The following is a 22,469-nucleotide window of genomic DNA, read 5'->3' as shown; positions in this document are numbered from 1 at the left end:
CACTTAAAAGTAAGTGGCACCTCCAACCCAGTCTCTGGCTGTCTTGCTCCTGCTCTGGCCATGTGACGGGCCTGCTTCCCCTTTGCTTTCCAGCCTCATTGTAAGCTTCCTGAGGCCTGGGGAGGCCAAGCAGATGCCAGCACCATGCATTCTGTACAGCCTGCAGAACTGTGAGCTAATTAAACCTCTTTTCTTTCTAAATTACCCAGTCTCAGGTATTTATTTATAGCAGTGCAAGAATGGCCTAATACATCAAGTAAACAGATTATTGCAACACAACAGAGAGCACTGTGACAAGGCTACAAGGTCACAAAGGGAAGAACAAGGAACTCTGGCTGGCGGTGAGAGTTTTCATTGAAGTAACAATATCTGACTAGGGTTTTGAAGAATGAGCAGAAGCTCTGCATCAGATGAAGAAGAGACAGGAGGCCCTCCAAGCAAAGGAACCACTCGTGTCAAAACATGGGGCAAAAAGAGAGGACGTATTTGGAGAACAGAGAGTAACTGAAGGCTATCATTCAATCAGTGATAGTCTTCATGGAGGTTAATATCAAAGGCAATCTGAATTTCCTCAGACTTCATGAGCTGGCGGTGAAGGGTGAGATCACACAAGCAGTAATAACCCAGCTCTCCCTGGCTCACTGCCTTACTTACTGGCCTTCTGGTACTCAGCAAAGCTGTCCCCATGAGTTTGGGAGTCTCCATTCCTGTCCTTCCACTCCCCTCAAATGTCCTTTCATTCAAGGTCACGTGGTAACTTGACTCCTCTCACCACTACTTCTGTGGGAATGCAGAGGCCAGGCCAGAGCCTGTGGGTGCTGCCCTCCCCAGAGACTTCACTATGCCCAGCTCCAGGGAGGACTGACTGGAGGAGGGGACCAGGCATCTCCCCTGCACTCTGGGCCCACAGCAACCCTGTATACCAGCCCGTATTAACCTTGCAACGCCTTCCTCCAAAAGGCTGAGACTTCAACCACAGGACCTGGGTGGTGATCACCACAAAATTTCTTCCTGAAAGTTCTTCTCCAACAACTTCTCACATTCAGTTATTCATTCAACAAACATTGAGCAACAACCTAATCTTCTGGGCTCTGGAGACCGAGTTAAAAAGGAGACAGCAGGCCCCTGCCCCTGCTTCCTGACAGGTCACCACATCTTGAGTGCTAAGACTGTCATCACAGGGTGAGGAGGGGAACTGAGCTCAGAGGGGCAGAACCTCCTGAAAGGGCAGAACGGTTCAAGCATCCCGCCAAGGTCAGAAGGTCAGTGCCTACTACATCTTCCTCTCCTTCAATCCCTGCTTGTGTTTGAGGTGTGTGGGGCCTGGCCCAGGCTGGCAGCCAGTGAAGCCTATCTTGTCCTAAGACTAATCAGCCCAGCCCAGCAGCCAGCTTCAGGAGTCTGGCCAGTTTATTACTTAAAGCCCCCCAGAGTCCTTGCTGGTTCTAAGCCTAGAACTCCTGTCAACTCTTGACATTACCCTCCTCCAACTCTCCTACCTAACACACACACACACACACACACACACACACACCCCTCTGCTTTGCATTTTATATCCCAATCCCCCAGAGTTCCTCACTATTTTCCAAAATAAAGTCCTTATATGCCCTCTCATCTGTGCACCCAAGCTGCTACCCTTGGCTGGAACAAGTTCCGCTCCCTCCCCAGCGAGCACCTACTGGATCCTTCATGACAGCTTAGGTATCCAATACCTCCTCTGGGTGACCTCTCTTGGCAATCCCAGTCTAGGTCAGGTCTCCCTCCTACTATAGCCCATATTAAATTATGTTGAAATGTAACCTAAATGAACTAGTCAAAGGTCTGTTTACACCAAAATAAGCACCCAGACACAGCAACTAATGGTATCTTACTCATTGCTGTCCACATAGTAGAGTCTCATTCAGAGCTGATTAAATGAATGAGTGGGTAAATGGTAGAATCAAAGTGGAAGAGCTCAAGACAGTTGCCACAAACTAGGCTGGGTTTCTTGTCATTTTTAACTTGCTACCAGTAAATCACATGGATTATGGATGAATTAGACTAATTTAAAGATACAGAATCAAATACTTGGTTCAGTTTCTAATCAATGAATTGACTGATTAGATCAATCCATTGCAACTGCAGGGCTCTGTTTGTAAAGACAGAAATTCTACAAGACACTTTTCTTCAAAATCCTTTCTGTGAGTACTGAGTTATTTAATTAAGGACAGATTTTAATTTTTAAAACCTAGTGAATTATATTTTCATAAATAATACCATACAATTATTACTAAAAATGTTTTAAAAACACCAACTTTCTGTTTTCCCGAAACAACTCCCAAATGTGCAAGAAATTTACAACTTATGTTTTCATAACAATCCTCATAACCCCTACTCTCAATTTTTGTTTTAGTATTGAAAAATAACAGCTGGGCACGGTGGCTCACACCTGTAATCCCAGCCCTTTGGCAGGCCCAGGCAGGTGGATTACCTGAGGTTGGGATTTCAAGACCAGCCTGATCAACATGGAGAAACCCCGTCTCTACTAAAAATACAAAAATTAGCTGGGTGTGATGGTGCATGCCTGTAACCCCAGCTACTCGGGAGGCTGAGGCAGGAGAATCGATTGAACCTGGGAGGCAGAGGTTGCAGTGAGCTGAGATCAAACCATTGCACTCCAGCCTGGACAACAAGAGCAAAACTCTGTCTCAAAAAAAAAAAAAAAAAAAGAAAAGAAAAATCACTGGTATTTTTATTGATATTTCTAGTATTAGAAAATAACTGGTATACTTAACAATATTTGTTACATGGCAGAATAAGAGAGGGAAGAGGAGAAGGGGTTATCTTACATGCTCATGAATGAATTATATTCAGTTCCTTCCTTCATTGTCTCTTTCCACTTCAGATCCAGAAAGAATTAGGAGTGGAGGTAGGAGGGAGAGATGTCAGGATAGGGTTACCATTGATATATGTAGCATCACAAACTAATAAATAACTCATGAATCCTCTGCTTCTTCCTCTCCTTCCTTTCTCCTGATATTTCCTCAGTAGGATCAGTGACGATTTTGAAACAGCCTGGTCTCACATCACATTCAGGGGATTCTGCCTCTGAATTCTTAATAGCCTGAGAGATGCAGTTGGGGCTGACCTGCTTGATCATATGCAAATTAAAAGCAGATGTCAGTAATGAGAACATTCCAGCCAAAATCCAAAGCTACCCCAAAGGAGCGGAGCATGAAGGCACTTGCTTTATTGGAAGAGTCATCTATATATTATAGCAGGGGAAAGCCTTGATCTCATTCCAGGAAATCTTCACGACCATTGAAGATGAGGTGGTTTCTTACTGGGTACAGCCCAACCACATGGGTAGCAGAAGTCAAAGATGGGCCGAGGGGGCTAAAAGCTACCATATCTGCTTCTGATTGTCAAGTGTCTGGAGAGACCCTTTCAGTGCACTTGTAACAGATCTCCCCTTCTCCCAGGGAGTGGGGATGGGACAGGCCTAAGCCATACACATGCATTCCAGCTGGTCAATCATCAGGGAGGTGTTTAGGGGCCCTCGAGCTACCTAATCACCATTACTGGTCCACTGTTTGCAGCAAGGTCCTGAAATCCTCCTCAGAGGTCTACAAATCCTAACATACCTGTACTCAAAGGCCAGTTGGGAAACAAAGAGCATGAGCTCGACTTTGTAAAACGATCTCTACCTCCTCGCATTGGAAAAACGCATGAATGTATCTTAGCACTACAGAGGTCATTGGTACACACTCCTTACCTTTCTCTACCCAGAATATTACTAAAGAAAATGACAAAGGAGACAGGAATAAGTGAAATAGTGAGCTTTCTGGTCTCCCCACCATGTAGCCTAAAAAATGAAAATGGACATGGAAACAGTTAATTTCATCCTCATAACAGATCTGACACTCAATTTTTTAAAAACCTAGTAGTTTTACTACATATGAATTTAGAAATTTAATATTTCTAATGCAAATAGGACATGTTTACATAGTAAAGGGAAAGAGGTAGGTGAAAGGGAGAGTTGAAGATTTTGAAGCAAAAAAGTAGACATCTTTTTTCTCCTATCATATTTTTACATGTAAATAGGGGAAAACTCTTTCTTAAAACACGACCACAATATTATTTCACACCTAAGAAGGAATATTAATTCCTTAATATCATCAAATATATCCAGGATAACTTTTTTTTCTTACACTTTGAATAAGAATTCAAACAAAGTCCATATATTTTGATTGTGCAGTGTTTCTTATAAATCTCTTTCCATCTATAGGCGCTGGATCCAGGGCAAAAATGAAGACATAAGGGACCTTAGGTGACAAGGAAGAAGCTCCCAGGCAGCATGTGGGATGGACCCAAGGAGAACGTCAGAGAGAAAGAGTTCAGTCTGGTGTCTCCTGAAGCAGGTGAGGTACACCTGGACATGAAGGATCCCATCCATCCTTCAAGGGTATTGCTGAGGCAGGAATGAGAAAACAAAACAAAGCAAAAGGGGAGAAAAAGCACAATTCTCATGGAAGATGGTTCCAGCTTATTGCGTAGAACCCTGGCCTAACTTTACCTTCAAGAACATGACCTGACTTCGCTTCCCACTGACAAGGTGTCACCTTTTACATTTCTATTGGGGTTCAGGCAAAAGAAACAACACGCCTGTGTTTCAAAGGTGGCAGCATGCTGACGAAGGAGGGTGGGGTACGCAAGGAACTGGTTGCCTCTAGGACTCGTGACAAGACCTTACGGAGAAAGAAGTCAGCCAAGGAAAAACGACTGGAGTGTGGAAGAGTCTGGAAGAGCTGGACCAGGTCCACATGGTCCGGTCAGTTCTCGAAACATCGAGATCCTGTGCGGTGAGGGTGAGCCATCTTAGCAGGAAGGTATACCTCCCTGCCCATGCCACCTCCAACACTTCCAGACCTTCTCTTCCCTCCTTCCCCAATCCCACCCAAAGCTCCAGTTCCAGCAAATGTGGGAGTGCAACGAATGGGGTTATGGCAGCAGCCCTGAACTTGGACTCAGAAGACTTGGCTTTAAATTCTGCCTCTGCACTTACTGGCTGTATGACCCAAGATGATTTACCTCCCTCTCCACTTTCCCCATCTGTGAAATGGGGCAAATAAAAGTCCCACTGGATTCAAAAGGTTATGAGGATGAAATATGGTTGAGAGATGAGAATCCTTTTAAACTTCTCTGCAATACTAGTGATGATGATGATTAAAGTAACTTACTTGCAAAATAATGTGAATGGCCATTACCTGGCCTTTAACCCTTCAGGAAGTGTTTACTCTTCAAAGGGAAAAGTTTGTCAAACCAAGTGAATCCTCTTGCCGAACCACATGGAGAACATATTTTGGAGAGAGATGGTAGGCGAGCTCCTGTGGCCCTCTCTAACTGAGGCTGGGGTTAGGGAGGGAAGCCCTTTCTTTCTGGCCTCATTTTTGTTTCAAAAGGAAATGTGGTCTCTCTGAGGGAGGAGGACAGACAGGCAGTATATCTTCTCATGTCTTTGTGCATCATTTTTATTAGTTCCTGGCCCATATTTTTAAAAAAGAATACTTACTCTTAAATGACACACTTTAAAAGCATGCTTTTCTAAATGGCAGCAATTGGACCCCATGGTGTGGCCAGTGCGTTGAGTCTGAAAATTCCACGGTGATGCGTCGCTGTGGTCCTGTGGTGATGTACGTCTTCCTTCTCCTCTAGTTAGCACCCTGTGAGCTGAGAGGTTCAAATCTGATAGCAGCTGAAAGCTTCAAACCTAGAGTCCTCCAAGCTGGGAAGCTGAATTGCTGCTCTAGGGCTGCGTTTAGATTGATTTTTTGAATGCTGTCACTGCAGAGGAGCTAGTCAACTTTTCTCAAAATATTTTTTCTCATCTTTTTCACTTTCCTCTCTCTAGTTTGACATACGGAGTTATAAATGTACTTTCTGGTTTTGTTATATGCCTCGATTTTTATTTTTGATGATTCTATCAAGCTGGCTGCCTTCAATGTTTTCTCCATTTAGTAAAATGCACTACTTCCTGTATTCCTCACCTCCCTCCACCAGATATTCACTCTCCTGGCCCACGCCTTGTGCCTGGCACGCAGGAGCATTGGAGATGCCCCACACCTAAAGTCCATACCTTAATGTCCTGAAATAAATAAATGAATTTAAGGAAGAAAGTCTGAAATAAACTGGGGCCGAATTATACAGTAGCTGGTATCACAAAATTCTAATCAAAGCTAGGGACTTTAGTAATGATCCCTGCCTGAAGTCCTAAAAGCATGCTCCTTTGTTAATTTCTTAACCATCATGAGTGTTCACTGTCCCTTCTGCTACTACCTTCAATGTAACACTACAAACAGATTAATTACTAAGAGTAAAAGGTTTGGTCTCTTTTCTTTTTGTTTTTTTCTGTTTCTTTTTAAAAAAATTAATTGTGAAATAGCAAATTTAAAAGGATCATTTTTTTGAACAACAGTCTTTAAAAAAAAAAAAAAGCTAAATGTCATAGTGCCCTAAATTCTTTTGTGTCGGTGGTAATTATATTGTATGTCAAGAAACCATCCTGAGGTGATAATTAGATTTTATCTGCAAATGGAGGTGGGAGGATGAGAGTAGGTGGTAGCGTCAACATTTCACCAAAACAATAAGACAATTCACACGATGAGGTAGGAAAAATATTACTCAAACAGGTGGCTGGGGCTACTGTGTGATTAAGGGAATTTTGACACCATAATCATCTAGGGTGGGGGTATATTTTATTTGCCTATGGCCAGACATTTAGGAAGGCAAACTGGAGCAAGAGGAAAAGCAGGAAAAAATAGACTGATAACCAAAATGTAAAATATTTCTGTGTTGATCATCAGGGAAGTGAATAACACAGGCCACAAAGACCCCTTTTTTTCCCACATAACTTTTCAACAGATGGTTATACTAGTTGTTTCAGAATTAATACCAAGGATTGAGGGTTGGAGGCATGCAACTTAGAAGCAGTGCTGGTGTGAAAGTGATAAGGTTTTTGGCTCCAAGTAACACCTCCCAATTTGTACAGCAACCACAATAGAAATGTGCTTCAGGCAAGGTGGCGTCCTACATTTTAACTTACCCCCAAGAAAATATCCTGAATTTCACAGGTGTTCTCAGTAATATGACCTGACTGAAAATAGCTTCTCTTCTGTATTTTTCCCCAGGTTAAAATTAAGCTCGGCAGGCTCGATGTAAATGTGCAGACAAAGCAAAGCAGGAAGCCTCCCACACTAAAAAGGGAAGATAAGAATCACAGAAGCTGGGATGGTTTTTATTGAAGGGCATTTCAAAGCAAATACAGACATCTACAGCATATTTGTAAATCCTCCGTATGTGTATGGAAACACACACCTTCACACATCAAAACTGGATTTGTTCCTGAGTAACAAAACGTCCTAAGAACAAAATGAAAGAAAACCAAATAGCAGAAAAATACTTCCAATGTATACCACAAAGGATTATTTATTAACTCAACACACCAAGAGTTAAGAAAATAACGCAACAGGAACAAAGGGCAAAGGATATGTACTGGGAAGACCACAGAGAAAGAAAATGCAAATGGCTAATAATATAAAATATTTCCTAGGTTCAATAGTAACCAGGGAAAGACAAAATTACACTTTTGACCTCTTAGACTGGCAGTGACAAAGATTATTTGAGTGACCAAGCTTTAGTCAGGCTCTTGGATCTTCTAGGCCCATCTGGGCACTTCCTGGTAAAATACAGTTTTAACAAAAGCCCTGCTAAATTGGTTTACCGAGAACTCCCACCCTCAATCGAGTTCCTTAGCCCTTCACCTTTCCTCAGGTGAGGGCTGATCATCCTGTCCTGTCTTCAGCAAGAGTGCTCTAACGCTGACGTTTCCTTTTAGTAATTTTCCATCCACTGACACCCACTTGTAATTTATAGCCAAGGAGCAAGATACACTGCTCCTTGGCTATAAGTTATTTTCCCTGTTACATTCAGAGTTGAGCCCAATCCCTCTCCCCGACTACAAAATCGATAGCAGTGGTCCCTATACCTATTGCAATGGTCCTAAATAAAATCTGCCTTACTATGCTTTAACAAGTGTCATTGAATAATTTTTTAACAGCAAATTGTTGGAGGTAAAGACATTTTTAAATGTCTTCAATTAGTTTAGCTACTTCCACATGTTAAAATCTCCATCAATTGGCTAGTTACTGTCCCTTCCTGAGAAGCAGCAGACACCATAGCCCTGCATACTGTGGATTCACTCCTAAGTTGATATTGATATGAATGAAATAGTTATCTCCCAAACTTTGCTTTCTACATTTGTATCAAAAAACATGATGCCCCTCTGCCCAGCGCCCCCGCCACTGGATCCCCAGTCTCACTCAGAGAAAATGTCAACGTCATTGCGGTGGTCTACAGGGGCCCAACCCGGGATTCTTTTCTGTTCCTTGGGGCCTTTGCCCTTGCTCTTCTCTCTGCCTGGAAGGATCACCCCTTAACTTCTCTCAGGCCTTTCTTCAAATGCCACCTTCTCAGTGGGGCCTGCCTTGGTTGCCATACTTAAGGTTGCAATCTGCACACCTTCACCCCGGCACGACGTATACCCTTCCTCTGCTTTGTAATCACCATCTAATATTGTTTATTTAGTTTGTGTATTGTCTCTGTCTCCCAGCAAGACTCTTTTCTTGATCAAACTCTAGTCAGCTCCCCTGAGCCCTCTTCTCAACTAGGCCTCAACCTCAGCCTATAGAGACTCGAATAAAACATGAATACAGTTTCTAACAGCTCAAGGCCTGCATCTCTAGAATGACCTTAACTCGCCTTAAAGTGCCTGTCTGAGAAAACTCAAAACTGTCAAAATAATTTACCATTTGTTCATCTAACATCTGAAGATGGGGCTCCTGTCTCCAGCCTGTGTGGGAGGGTGGGAGCCTGACTTCCATAAGCACCAGTTAACAAACCCAGCTGGGTTTACATGCACCAACTCCCCTCTTCCTGGTTTGTATGATATTTTCACTTCCGTGAATTTACTGAACCTCTGTTCACCTCCCTCTATACTCCTTCATTCTCTCTTTAAAATGCACAGTCACTTCTGTACAAATTGAAGTTGTTCAGTTCACACTGAATAGTTCTCTATAGCAATAGTCTATCACTCATTAAAATCTCTCCTTGCCACTTTAGTTTCCAGCTTTATCTTTGACACCCTCACTATACTGCAGTCTCTATGAGCTGGATTTTTGTTTTCTCACTGGCACATAATAGAGACTCAGTAAATACTTGCTGAACCTTGTTGATGGGTCAAGAGTGGTGCATGGGTTTTAGCCCCTCAGCCACACTTCTGGGCTGGGATAAGCATGTTTAAGCATCTGGATGAAACATCATTGCTCATTTCACTCCTTAAATACCTGGCAAGTGACAGGCAGCTGGATATCAGAGATCATGCCGGTTTTCCTAAAGGTTTCTTCAATGTGTTTTTTGGTTTGTTCGGTTGGTTGGTTAGTTTTTTGCTTTTTTTTTTTTTTTTTCTTTTTGAGATGGAGTCTCGCTCAGTTGCCAAGGCTGGAGTGCAGTGGCACGATCTTGGCTCACTGCAACCTCTGCAATTCTCTGGCCTCAACCTCCTGAGTACCACCATGCCCGGCTCATTTTTGTATTTTTAGTAGAGACAGGGTTTCACCATGTTGGCTAGGCTAGTCTCAAACTCCTGACCTCAAGTGATCCACCTGCCTTGGCCTTCCAAAGTGCTGGGATTATAGGTATGAGCCACCGCATCCAGCCTTCAATTTTTTTTTAATTCTGATAGAGCACCATCTACTACATGCTTAATATTATCCATAAACAGACATGTCTGAGCACAGAAGATCATGTTAATGAAAGATTATTGAAAGGTACTGGGTGAAGAGTACTTGCTTCACAGGAACTTTTCTTGTTGGTTGTTGTTATTTCCCTGCTTCCCTGCCCTTTATTTCCATTTGTGGTTTTGCTCCTTAAACTTCCCTTCAACTCCTACTCCCTCAGTGACTCTCTGGGTTTTCATTCTTAGAACTTCATCAAAAATGCTTTGGCTGTGAATTCCAGTGACTTCCTTCAGATGCAATCTGAAGATGTCCTTTCAGTTTTTATTCTTTAGGTTCTCTTAGGTGAGCTGGGGGCCATTAACCTCCCTCACCACACTCTTTCTTCCCTAGTCTTCTAATTTTTTTTTTCCAGCTGTGGCTTCTCACTATTTTCAGGTGACTACAAATACTCCCAAGTATAATCAGTCGCTTTCCAACAAATGCCTTATAAACAACTACTACGGATGAGGCACCATTGAGATTACAAAAGTCTACTACTCAAAGTGAACTCGAAGAGAGGGAGACAGTCTATACTCACATGAAAAGTTAAAGTTTATTGCATATTGCTTGCTGAACAAATTATTAAGCAAGCACTATGCAGTAAACTTTAACTTTTCATGTGAACAAAGCTATGTAGGAAAATTCCAGTGATACCCAAGGCAATAATAAATGGTCACATTATTAATCCAACCAGCAAGTCAAAGTTCTCCATTTAGAGCTTAGCCTCCCCCATTATTATATTTCTCTCTTCTACAGGGCATTTTCAATGGGTATTATAATATCAACCACAGATAACAAAATTAACATATCTTCTTATTGCAGCCTCAACCCTATTTTCCAACATCTTCATAATTATCATTGCCACCACCGACACTCTGATACTAAGGTGTATCTCAGCATCTTTAGTCTCCCTAGAAGGAGGTCCCTATGTTCAACCCATAGAAGCAATAGTTCCCAAGGTCTCCCTTCCTTCCTGTTCCTATCATCACAGCCCTGGTCCGGGTGTTGAGAAACCCAGCTCATCTTGTTCAGCCTTACCTTTTTCTAGTCTACAAAAGGCACAACAGACACTGAGAAATGAAGAATTTAAAATGCTTCACAATTGTAAAACTTTTCAAAAGTCCACAGTAATCCACACTTATCTGAGGTTTTACCTTCCACAGTGAAGTAAGGTATTTTGAGAGTGAGAGAACACATTCACATACTTCTTACATTATAATTATTAGTTATTGTTGTCCTTACTGTACCTAATTTTAAAATTAAACTCTATCATAGGTATGTATGAATGGAAAAAAATACAGTGTATACACAGGGTTCAGCAGGTGCTATCTGCAGGTTTCGGGCATCCACTAGGGGTCTTGGAATGAATCCCCCATAGATAAGGGGGGACTGCTGTATATCCATCTTCTACTCTTGTCTTTTCATGTTTTGGGTAATGTCACCTTAAAGAATGGATTTGAGTTTTCTGTGAATAAAATGTGTTAGTCTTTGGGTTTTTTTTTTGTTGTTGTCTTTTTGTTTGTTGTTGGAGACAGGATTTCACTTTGTCACCCAGGCTGGAGTGCAGTGGTGCGATCATGGTTCATGTAGTCTCAACCTCCCAGGCTCAAGTGATCCTCCTGCCTCAGTTCCCAAGTAGCTGGGACTACAGACACATGCCACCACACTCAGCTAATTTTTGTATTTTTTCTAGAGATGGGGTTTCACCATGTTGCCCAGGCTGATCTCGAACTCCTGGGCTCAAATGATCTGCCCTCCTAGGCCTCCTAAAGTGCTAGGATTACAGGCGTGAGCCACCGCACTCGCCCCTAATCATTGTTTGTTTGTTTTTGTTGTTGTTTGTTTTTTTAAATCTATTCCCGCCTCTTAATTGTACAGTCCTCTAGACACTGGACACTAGAGGTTTTTCAGAGAAAGTCCCAGAAGCCAATTCATATGGACACTCTTGAAGCAAAATATTTTTTGTAGGTAAAAGTTCTAAAGCCATGTTCTCTCTCTAGATCCTTCAAAGCGTGGATTAGTTTAGATACTTCATCAAAAAACTTCATGAAAAAGCATGACACCCTCCGCCCATTATTTACTATATAGATAATATATAGTAAGGTTTGCCAAACAGGAAAGCAAGAGTAGACTTTTAAGTAGCATGGAAGTTTCCGTGGATAGGATGTTGAGGTACATCAGTGCTATAAGGAATCAGTCCTTAAAATAGTTGACAGGCCCATTAAAAGCTCTCCATACAGACTTGCTTCCCTTGAAGTGTGGTCCGAGGACCAGCAGCGTCAGCAAAACTTAGAAGCCTGTTAGAAAGTGCACAAGCTCAATTCCCACTCAAAACCTACTGCATTTCAACAAGATCCCCGGGTGATTCCTATGTTAGAATGTGTATGAGAAAGTCTACATTAGATATGAGAAATGCTACATTAGATAATACGACTCTGTCATCTACTCATATGTGAACTCAGAGTGGGAGCTCTGGTCAGCAGGCCATTACGTTTGATTTGAGTAGTCCACTGGTGCATTGGGATATCACTCCAACTCCCACCTAGCAAAAAATGGTAGCCTTGGCGCTTTCTGGTGTGGCTGACCGGGACTCTCAGTTTTCATCCTTTGTGGTGTGCCTTTGTTGCCTATTGTCTATTAACAGTGCAGCAAAGTGATCATGGCTGAAAACCACAACCTAGGATTAAGAGCTTGCTTGTTGAGGCCAGGGACTGGCTGAATCATACCGAGACACCCCACCCCCACTCCTAAGCATGACTTTAACACAGGTGGGGGCCTGCAAACATGAACATCAAGGGAAGCCTTAGAAGAAGGCTCAATGAGCAACTGTTAAAGTAGGCGTGTGCAGAAGAAGGGAGGAGTGGCAGCCAGGCAGCTCAGGAAGGGGAGGTGGAACAGGGACATTTGCTTACAGATTTTAATGTACAAGGCAGGTTTTTCAGCACCAGAAATTTCAAAACACCTTTCTCCCTCCATAGCTGCTTAGCAGCTGCTGAGTACCCCCGAGCAGGTTCCTGGGCTTGGGCAAACATTCTCATCTTGCCATTGCCTGTGGCCGGCCTTCTGAGAATGTGTCAGCTGCCTAAGGAGCAGTCACCCCCATAAAAAACAATAAATCCAGATCTGGATAATCACATGTGACCTCATGCAAACTCTAAACCCTTGCTGAGAAATGTTTCATCAGATTAGGCCAAAGGAATGCCATCCCACACCCCGAGCAGGCCTCTGAATCCAGGGTCACCCTTGGGGACGTAATCCCCAGAAAGCAAGGGTTTGAACTGGCCTCACTACCATATCGTTCCATTTGGGAAGAGACCTAGGCCTGATGTGCCATGTGAGGCCCACTATTAATCTTCCTGAAGGAATGAGGAGATCTGGTTAAATGACCACTGAGGGCTGCCTTGAATGGAAACCAAAGGGGCCCAGACAGCTCTGTGGAAATGTGCACCCTACAGACTGGCATGTTCGCTGGGGAGGAGATCAGGCACCATGTCAATCTGGGTCGGGGGGAGAGAATGCCTGTCTTCATGGCCAAGCCTTCTTCCCTGTACTCTTTATACTCTTCAAGCCACAGGTGCCCCCACCTCACCCCAGCCAATGATTTCCATCATCCTTCCTATTCTTACCTTGTTGTTCCCTAGGAACATGCCTCATTCTTGCTTGTTTCCCCCACAACTCTAAAACACCTATGGTGCAATGAAACATCCACTTTGTTATTTTAAAAAAATGCTTCCTTATTTCACATAGTTTTCTTACTCTACTCTTTCCCTTCTTTCTTACCTAAAAGACATTAGGCTTTTCTCTGTGACACGTAGGCTTCCCAGAAGCCCTGGAATTTCTTACCTCCCCGGGCCCCAGGTACAAGGAGGTAATGAATGCTTTTGTTGTGTTTTCCCAGTCCCCCACCTCTCATCAAGGTACTGTGCTCTCCACACCTGCAAGAATACACCCCAGTGGTCTCTGTCCAACAAAACGGATATAGCTGGTGTCAGGAATGGCTACCTGGCCCAGGCTGGTGTGTGGAATTGGATTCCAAGGGCAGCCCTCTCTGCTAGCTTTAACAGAAGACATGTAAATAGGGGAAATCTGAGGAGAATATGTGCTCACAGCATCAGAGAAGTCTGGGAGGGAGGGAAAGACAGAAGGATGGACGGTTGAATGGATGGAAAGACAGATTAGTTAGGTAGTGTTACGGACTGAATGCTTATATCCCTTCAAAATCCAAACATTAGAACCCTATCCCCTAACATGATGGTATTATGAGGTGGAGTCTTTGGGAGGTAATAAGGATTAGATGAGGTATTGAGGGTGGAACCTTCATGAATGAAATTAGTGTCATTATAGGAGCTCACAGAGAGCTTTCTTCCTCCCTCTGCCATGTGAGGACACAGCAAGAAGATGGCCATCTATGAACCAGGAAGCAGGCCCTCGCCAAACACTGAATCTGCCAGTGTCTTGATCTTGAACTTCCAGCCTCCAGAACTGTGAGACATAATAAGAGAAATAAACTTCTCTTATTTATAAGCCAACCAGTCTATGACAGTTTGTTATAGTAGGCCAAAATAAGATAGATAGATGATACACATGATGATGATGATGAAGATAGATAGATTAATAGATGATGGATGATGAAAGGATAGATGGATAGATAGATGATAGATACATACATACATACATACATACATACATACATACATACATACAGCGGGCAAGAGAGAGTTAGATCAATCCCTGGAAACAAAAAGAGAGTGCCCTCCTTGATCACAACCAATGTATCAATGTATCAGTTCCTGGCCGCAAGGTATCATGAAGCCACACTCTCCTTCCCGGTTAATGGCTGCTCTTGTTAACAAATAGACAAACAAACCTCTTTTCCTTCATTCGAAGAAGGGAGTCTCTATTGCTAACTATAGAAATTTGTTCATTTTGTTCAAACCCTTGCTATTACTTAGTAATCCTCTCATTCATATCTGATTGGGTCCCTTCTACAAATGTCACAGTGGCTGTTTCAAAGCTCCTTTACTTTCTAGATCTCACAGTCACTGTGTTAACAGTTCCAACTGATCTGCTTGGTTAGCACATATGACCTTGTGTGGTTATATATTTTGGAGGTACGCAGTGCTACTATAAAGTAATGTGAATGACTTAGCTGTCCAAATGATTGTTATTCCCACCAAAATAATCATGCTGGGAGAAAATAAATGTATTCCTACTATGTGGCCACTGTTACTGCCATTTATGGAATGCTTTTTCAAATCTTCCTCAGTGACAGTACATCTATGTCACTCAAATGTAGACATGATTTTTAGAAAGAGCTACAATTGAGGTATAGTTAGGGCAAGAGGATAAAAATATGGGTCACATATTTTAGTCACAAAACTTTTGTTGAACACTGTTTTGCCTAATAAGATTATAATGGGAATAAGTATATACTCTTCCAATATGACAACTCTAAAAGATAACTCTCATTTGAAGACATAAATTCTATAGCACTTACTAACCATAAGCCATATTCTTTTTTTTTTTTTAGATGGGGTCACACTTTGTTACCCAGGCTGGAGTGCAGTGCCACAATCACAGCTCACTGCAGCATCGAACTCCTGGATTCAAGCAATCTTTCCACTTCAGCCTCCTGAGTAGCAAGGACTACAGGTGCGCACCAGTTCACCTGGCTAATTTTTTATTTTATTTTATTTTTTTTTGAGATGGGGTCTCACTATGTTTCCCAGGCTTGTCTCAAGCTCCTGGACTCAAGCAATCCTTCTGCCTCCACCTCCCAAAATGTTGGGATTACATGTGTGAGCCATTGCGCCCAGGCTAAATCACATTCTTTATCATTATCACACCTTTCTGTCTTGTTTTCCAAACATCTGGAGCAAAAATCAAAGATTTATAATGACCAGTAGTTTGGAGAAAAGGGGTTTAAATATGTTTGTTCTTGATATTTAGGCTACTTGAAGATTATTTAATAGAAATTATACCTCCAAAGAAGATATGCCAAACATTCAGGTAGGTGAAAATATACATAAAACAAAAAAGATCATAAATCAACATTGATGACCTGACTAATGACCATCAATTATTATGTCACATGCTTACAGTATGTGAGTTATGGACCCAAAATCAAAGCATTGTACCTCTGACATTCTTGCCCTAGCCACAGTCCAAAGTTCTAGAGAGAGATAACATGTTTTTTTTTTTTTTTTAAGTCACAAGTTTCTTCCTGTTACGAGGGATAAGCAATAGCTACTCTTTCTCAAGACTTCACAGAGGTATCAAGAAACTGCAAAGTAAGGCATATAAATGTCAAATTTTAGCCAATAGGTCACAAAATAAGTTAGAGCTCAGAAATCTTTCTAAGGCAAGCTGCTGCAACCTACTTCTCTGTGCAAATTTCAGCAAGTGTGATCAAAGATAATGAGTCACTCAGCATGGTATTTTAAAAACACTAAAGCTGCTTCAATGTTTTTTCCTGAGTTTCACTGTAACCGAAACTACACTTGTACCTTGAGACAAGATATGGTTCTTGGGCATGAATTAAACACATGATTCCAAAACTGAGTTGTTTTAGATTAAAAGAATCCACCTAAGTAATGATCACCGAAATGTGCTAGCCTGAAAACACGGCAGAACACTCCATCACGAGTAAGTCAAATTTGTTCTTTATGCTAGAAATGTGGTGTTGAATGCACCTTAAAGTAGACAGACCATTGACTGGGGCCTTAAAAATACTTTCTGATAGAAAGTGATATTTATTCTGATGATCTCTTTCATAATTCAGAGTAAAACATAATGCGATTTTCCCTCTGTTGGTGGAGATGAACATGAGTTGTTTCTATGAGGGGTGATAGATATGTACTAGGGTGGGGTAGGGTAAGAAAAGAGTATGCGTTTTGAAGTCATGAAGATTTGAGTCTTGGTTCTATTCCTTCCCTGCTGCCTGAGGGACTTGGGTGGGTTACTCCACTCTTCTGAAACCAGGTTCCTTACCTGAAAAAAGGAGCTGATACACTGTTCTCTCACAGGGTTGCTATAGAGTGTGATCATGTGGGGAAATAATGCAGGATTGGGATAGCATGAGTGCACTTCCTTCTGCCTTCGTTTGCCTACACTCTTGCATCCAATACCCAGCACCAACATTCCCAGGAGGCTGCAGAGTCCCCGTGGCTGGGGTTCCATCACCACTAGCCTCAGGATGAACTGACACTTATGACTTCCTTTTCACTCTTCACTTCCATAGGTGTTGCCAAGTGAGGTTTACACACTAGCCCCAAGGAAGTTCTAATGATCTCATGGGTAGCTGTATAAAAAACAAAAACAGGGCCGGGCGCGGTGGCTCACGCCTGTAATCCTAGCACTTTGGGAGGCCGAGACGGGCGGATCACGAGGTCAGGAGATCGAGACCATCTTGGCTAACACGGTGAAACCCCGTTTCTACTAAAATTACAAAAAATTAGCCGGGCGTGTTGGCGGGCGCCTGTAGTCCCAGCTACTTGGGAGGCTGAGGCAGGAGAATGGCGTGAACCCGGGAGGCGGAGCTTGCAGTGAGCCGAGATCGCGCCACTGCACTCCAACCTGGGAGACACAGCGAGACTCCGTCTCAAAAAAAAAAACAAACAAACAAACAAAAAAACAAACAAACAAACAAAAACAAAAACAAAAACAGGCCAGGAGCAGTGGCTTATGCTTGTAATCCCAGAACTTTGGGAGGCCTAGGTGGGCGGCTCACTTGAGGTCAGGAGTTCGAGACCATCCTGGCCAACATAGTGAAACCCCATCTCTACCCAAAAATACAACAATTAGCCAGGCATGATGGCACATGCCTGTAGTCCCAGCTATTCAGGAGGCTGAGGTGGGAGAATCGCTTGAACATGGGAGGCAGAGGTTGTAGTGAGCTGAGATGGCACCACTGCATTCCAGCCTGGGTGACAGAGTGAGACCTGTCTCAAAGAAAAAAAAAAAAATCTCTCATTATTTTTAAATTTTGGAAATCCCCATTTTTACCCAATCTTCTATTTACACATTTTTAAAAAATCATTTTAGGCTAGTTTTTGATATATAGATACTTAATGTCAAAAGAACTATTTTTAAGGTAATTCATGCATTAATTCTACAAGTATCTACTGAGCACCTAGTGTGTACCAGGCTCTGTAGTAGGTACTGAGAATGCAAAAATAAATAAAATATGCTTTCCACCTTCAATGATTTTATGGTGCAGGGAAGGAGAAAAATCCATGCATCATTTGAATGCAGCACAGTAAGCCTTATAATGGAAGCATGCGAAGGTGCCACCACTTACACAGTACTTTAAAGTTCAAAAGCACTTTTCACACATTTCAGCCTCACAATAATCCTATGAGCTATGTGTTACTGTTACTAATTATTTTCAGGTCAGATATAAGGAAACCTAGCATAGGGAGGTGACTTAAACCTAGCATAGGGAGGTGACAGGTGTCAATCTGTCCTAAGATTACACAGATAATAACCAGATTCTGTGTATGGGGGAGAAAGGTGTGATACCTTTTCTCACCTATCGTAAGGGTCATGGCAACACTCCTGTAACACAAGACAGGTTAACAAGAGGAAAGCCTAACAAACTTCTTGAATCAAAGTTTTATTTGATATGGGAGCCTGCCTGCCTTCCTTCCTTCTTTCCCCCTCCCTGCCTCCCTTCCTTCCCACTCCCTCCCTCCCTCGCTCCTGGAATGAAGGTCTTATGACCTACTATCACACAAGGCAGGTCAAAGAATTTCTTTACGGCTAGTTCCTACACAAAAAGGCAGGGCAAGGTTAGAGTAACATTCCTAGTTTCTACAACCCACCTCAGGGAAGAGGAATTCTAGTCTCTGTGGCCTGCATTTTGGGAGAAAGAGGAACAGAAGATAGGAGGTCAAGAGAAGGGCAAGAGAAGGTCAGAGAGAGGCTTTACTTCTGAGGCCCTTCCAATGTCCTTCAGTTAGAAATACTCAGCACATCAAAGCACCACGCTTTGGGGTATTGTTTTCTGAGCCCTGACAGTCCCAATCTCAGTTGTCTGTGCTCTTTCTACCATTGTCTCTGTCTTTCAGTGTTCATGTCAGAATATACTCAGAATATATCCATATCAAACTTGCAAATGCCTAAATTGTGTCTCCCAGGAAAAAAGCAAACACAGCAACCTCCCATACTCAGTCTCTGCCCAGCTCTCTACTCTCCCTTCTCTCCCAAAAGAACCCTGCTCAGAGCCAAAAGCAACTGCTGAGTGTTTTCTGATTATGCCAGTTTGTTTCAGGCCTTTTGCATGTACTGTTTCCCATCCCCAAACACTCTTCCTCCCCAACCCAACTCCATCTTTCAGTTCCTCCTTTTGCATAGAGATAGCCCAGGTTTCACCTCTTGCCAGAGGCCTTTTCTCCCCACAGCCATTCCCTATAGCCGACCATCCTAGGTTCTCCCCCAGGCCCAGGACAGGGCACTAATCATAGCTTATACTTTATTGCACTGTGGTCTTTGGCTTATTGGCCTGTCTTTCCCCACTAAACTGTGAGTTCCTGAGGGATGTCTTTGCAACCTTTGTGTTAGCTCACTAGCCATTTGTTGATTGAACGAAGAAATGAAAAATCAAGATATGCCCTTGCCTACAGCATCTTCAGCAGTACGTAGGGGCCAGAATAAATCCACGGCTTTAATATCTGTCTCAGAGCTGCCACTGAGGTACTGACACAAACTAGAGCTTAACTAGTTTAAGTAAATTAGCTCTTCATGCATCCTCTGAAAACAAGAACAGTCATCATCATCATCATGTTATTTACTGAGCATGATGCAAGGCCTATAGCTTAGATCACCAGAGACACTGCTGTGTCTGGCCTGCCACACCCTTTCTGAGTATCCTCTCTGCTTTCAGTCTAACTCCAGAATCACAGAATCACATCTGCTCACCTTTGTATGCCCAGTGCCTGGAACAGTACCTGGCACATAGCAGTAATCAATAAAGACTAATTGAATGAATGGACGAATGGAAACTGGCCAGGCTCAGTCCCTTCTACATGGCCATGTTGGCACTGTGACTTCATGCTCCACAACTGGTTTCGGCTCCAATTGGTATCTGATCAAAGGCAACAAATCCAGAGGCACCTCTGGGGCATATGATCTCTGTCTTGCTGTATAAAGGTGGCTTCACACAATAGGTCTTTTCTAGAGAATTTGAACTATGAAATATGAAGAAATTTTCCCCAGGTAAACACAAGGCAAGAGCTAAAAGGAAACAGAGGAAGATTGCTGTCAGGTAGGTAGGACCCCTGATGTGCCATTTTAAGCAGATGGATGAGGAAACACCTATGAAGGAGAGATAATCTCTTTTGATTAGAGAATAAGAAAGCTGGTCAACAGAGAGACAAACAGAAGCTCAAGCCTGCTGAAACCATGCCAGCCTAGGAAAGGGCTAGAGAAAGAGGAATTGGTTGCCTCAATTCCTGACAACTCTCTGGTGTCAGCCCCAGGTCAGGTGCAATCTGACCTAATAAGGACCTCCTGACTTAACAGGTGAAGCCAATTTTTCAAATGTGCCAAGCTCTGATACAGGACTGTCATCAGCTGCTATGGTTACTTGGTAAGAATCAGATAGGAGGTGCCCCTTCTGGAATGAAGCCTGACCGGTGGTCAGGCTCCTGGGTAGATGAGAAGCCCATGGCTTTTGTGCAAAGAAAAGGGTGCTCTCCCTGGGGGAGAAGGAAGGCACACATGTCCACACCAGGTACACAGCTTGACCTGGGCAAAGCGCAGGCTGGACCTGAGCCCACCAGCACCTGCTCCATCCAGCACCCTCTTGTACTGTCCGAGCTGGCCTGGGCAGGGTGGCCTTGCTATTCCCTGACCAGGGAGAGACAGAAAGTAAACTTAGAACCAGATGGTCTTTGTTTGGAAAAAAAACCCACTCTGAGTTACACAAATGTAAAGTGAGCAGGTGTTCATAGTTCCTGGCCTAGGGCACCTCCAGCTTAGCTCGTGGCTGGGGCTCAGAAGCCTCTTGGGACCCAGCCACCCTTTCGGAGCACAAAGCATCAACTCAAAGAGTTACAACCTTGGAGGTCAGTAAGAAACATAGTAGAAGCACCAGCAAGGGATAAGCAAGCACAAGCTTCCCCCAACAGCACAGGTGACCCAACAGCAGAACTGGTCTTGGACAGCAGTATCTCATGGAAGTGGCCAGAAAGCAGTGCATATGAACTGATAGTACACTGAGGTATGCGAGGTTTCTCACTTCCACTCAGCACTGAACACACCAGGAATTAAAGATTTGAGAAAAAGATCCTGGATTTGCTGTTACCCCTATGCCTATATATACCAGGGCATAGGGATACTGAAGAGATGAATCAGAGTAATAAAAAGATGAGATTGTACTTGCACATTAAGCTAATGAAGTGGTCCACACACCTATACTGCTTTTTTTGGAGGTGGCTTGAATGGTTCTCTGATCTATGCAGCCCAATGTGCAATGTGCAAGACTAAGCATCATCACATGAAAATAAAAACACCTTTTGGTCCTCCCTATAGCCCACACAGGTCCAGAACAGCACCTGGCACCCAGTAGGCCAACAGTCGGTACTTGCTGAATCTTTACATGGTCTATGCCCCTGGCTGTGTGTCTTCAGGTTCTTTACTTACTAAACACTGTGCTTATCAGAACAGCACATCAGAAACCACTAAAAAGTTATCAAAGCTCCTTAATACCGAACAGGATCTGTCTAAAACTTAAGAGAATACATGACCATATACTATGAGAACCTTGTTTCAAGATTTTACTTTAAAAATTGAGTTAAACATCACTTTATTTACAAAGAAATACTGGATTTTAAAAATCCAAGGCTGGGAGCAGTGGCATGCACCTATAACACCAGCTACTCAGGAGGCTGAGGCAGCAGGATCCCTTGAGCCTCAGGGTTTGAGGCTGCAGTGCAGTACGGTTGTACTGGTGAACAGCCATTGTACTCCAGCTTGGACAACACAGCAAGACTCCATCTCAAAAAAAGAAAAAGAAATTCAGAACTTTTGTTGAATTCCAGAAGTGTGAGTTCAAAAACCATATGGCAAAATAAATCCACGTTTTTATAAACATAATAAAAGAGTTTATTCATAAATTCCACTGTTACTTCAATTCTATCTTTAAAAAATACTTATTTGAAAATATTTTATTTTCTTAACTTTTTTGTATAGATTTTGAAATATAAAACTGGCTTGGGTTTTTTTTTTCTGATAAAGCACTTGCATTCTTAAGTGAAAAATTCCTCAAGCCACAAATTAAATAAAATCCCTTGAAGTCTGAGACGTTTGTCTTGACAAAAATCTAGTAATAATCTAGCATAGTCAGGGGAAGCCGATTCTCTTGGGGTACCCTCACAGTATTTATCAACACAGTGCTAGCACAGAACAGGTCTTTAAAAAGGTATATTTAGTATTAGACTGACTGTTTGCAGCAGTGGGCAAGATTTTAGAGGCTGAGTTCCAAGTTTTTACTATTCTTTCCTGGAAAGAAGGATGGAGGTGGAGCTGTGGGGGAGGCTGGGGTAATGATCGCAGGTAGCAAGGATGGTCTGTCGTTCTGGAGGGAGGCTGTTCTCTGACAACTCTTGGCAAGCACTCTTTCTTCCCCTTCCTCTTCTCCATTTCAGGTCACTGTCA

The 22,469-nt window shown here is 42.8% G+C and overlaps 1 protein-coding gene and 1 long non-coding RNA gene across 3 annotated transcripts in view; one reads left to right on the top strand and one right to left on the bottom strand.

Moving 5' to 3' along the window:
* Nucleotides 1-21,030, top strand: part of LOC134730630 (uncharacterized) — a 31,552-nt gene extending 10,522 nt beyond the window's left edge. The window contains exons 2-4 of the long non-coding RNA XR_010112532.1: nt 210-1,262; nt 4,268-4,400; nt 7,167-21,030. This is a non-coding gene — a long non-coding RNA (uncharacterized LOC134730630). The remainder of the gene's footprint in view (nt 1-209; nt 1,263-4,267; nt 4,401-7,166) is intronic.
* PHACTR2 (phosphatase and actin regulator 2) overlaps nt 1-22,469 on the bottom strand; it is a 293,821-nt gene that overhangs the window by 267,994 nt on the left and 3,358 nt on the right. The gene's annotated exons all lie outside the window — the stretch shown is intronic.

Source organism: Pan paniscus, chromosome 5, assembly GCF_029289425.2.
Source record: "Pan paniscus chromosome 5, NHGRI_mPanPan1-v2.0_pri, whole genome shotgun sequence".
Taxonomy (NCBI): Eukaryota; Metazoa; Chordata; class Mammalia; order Primates; family Hominidae; genus Pan; species Pan paniscus.
The sequence above is the reverse complement of the archived record's forward strand: the minus strand, read 5'-3'. Positions and strand labels throughout refer to the sequence as shown.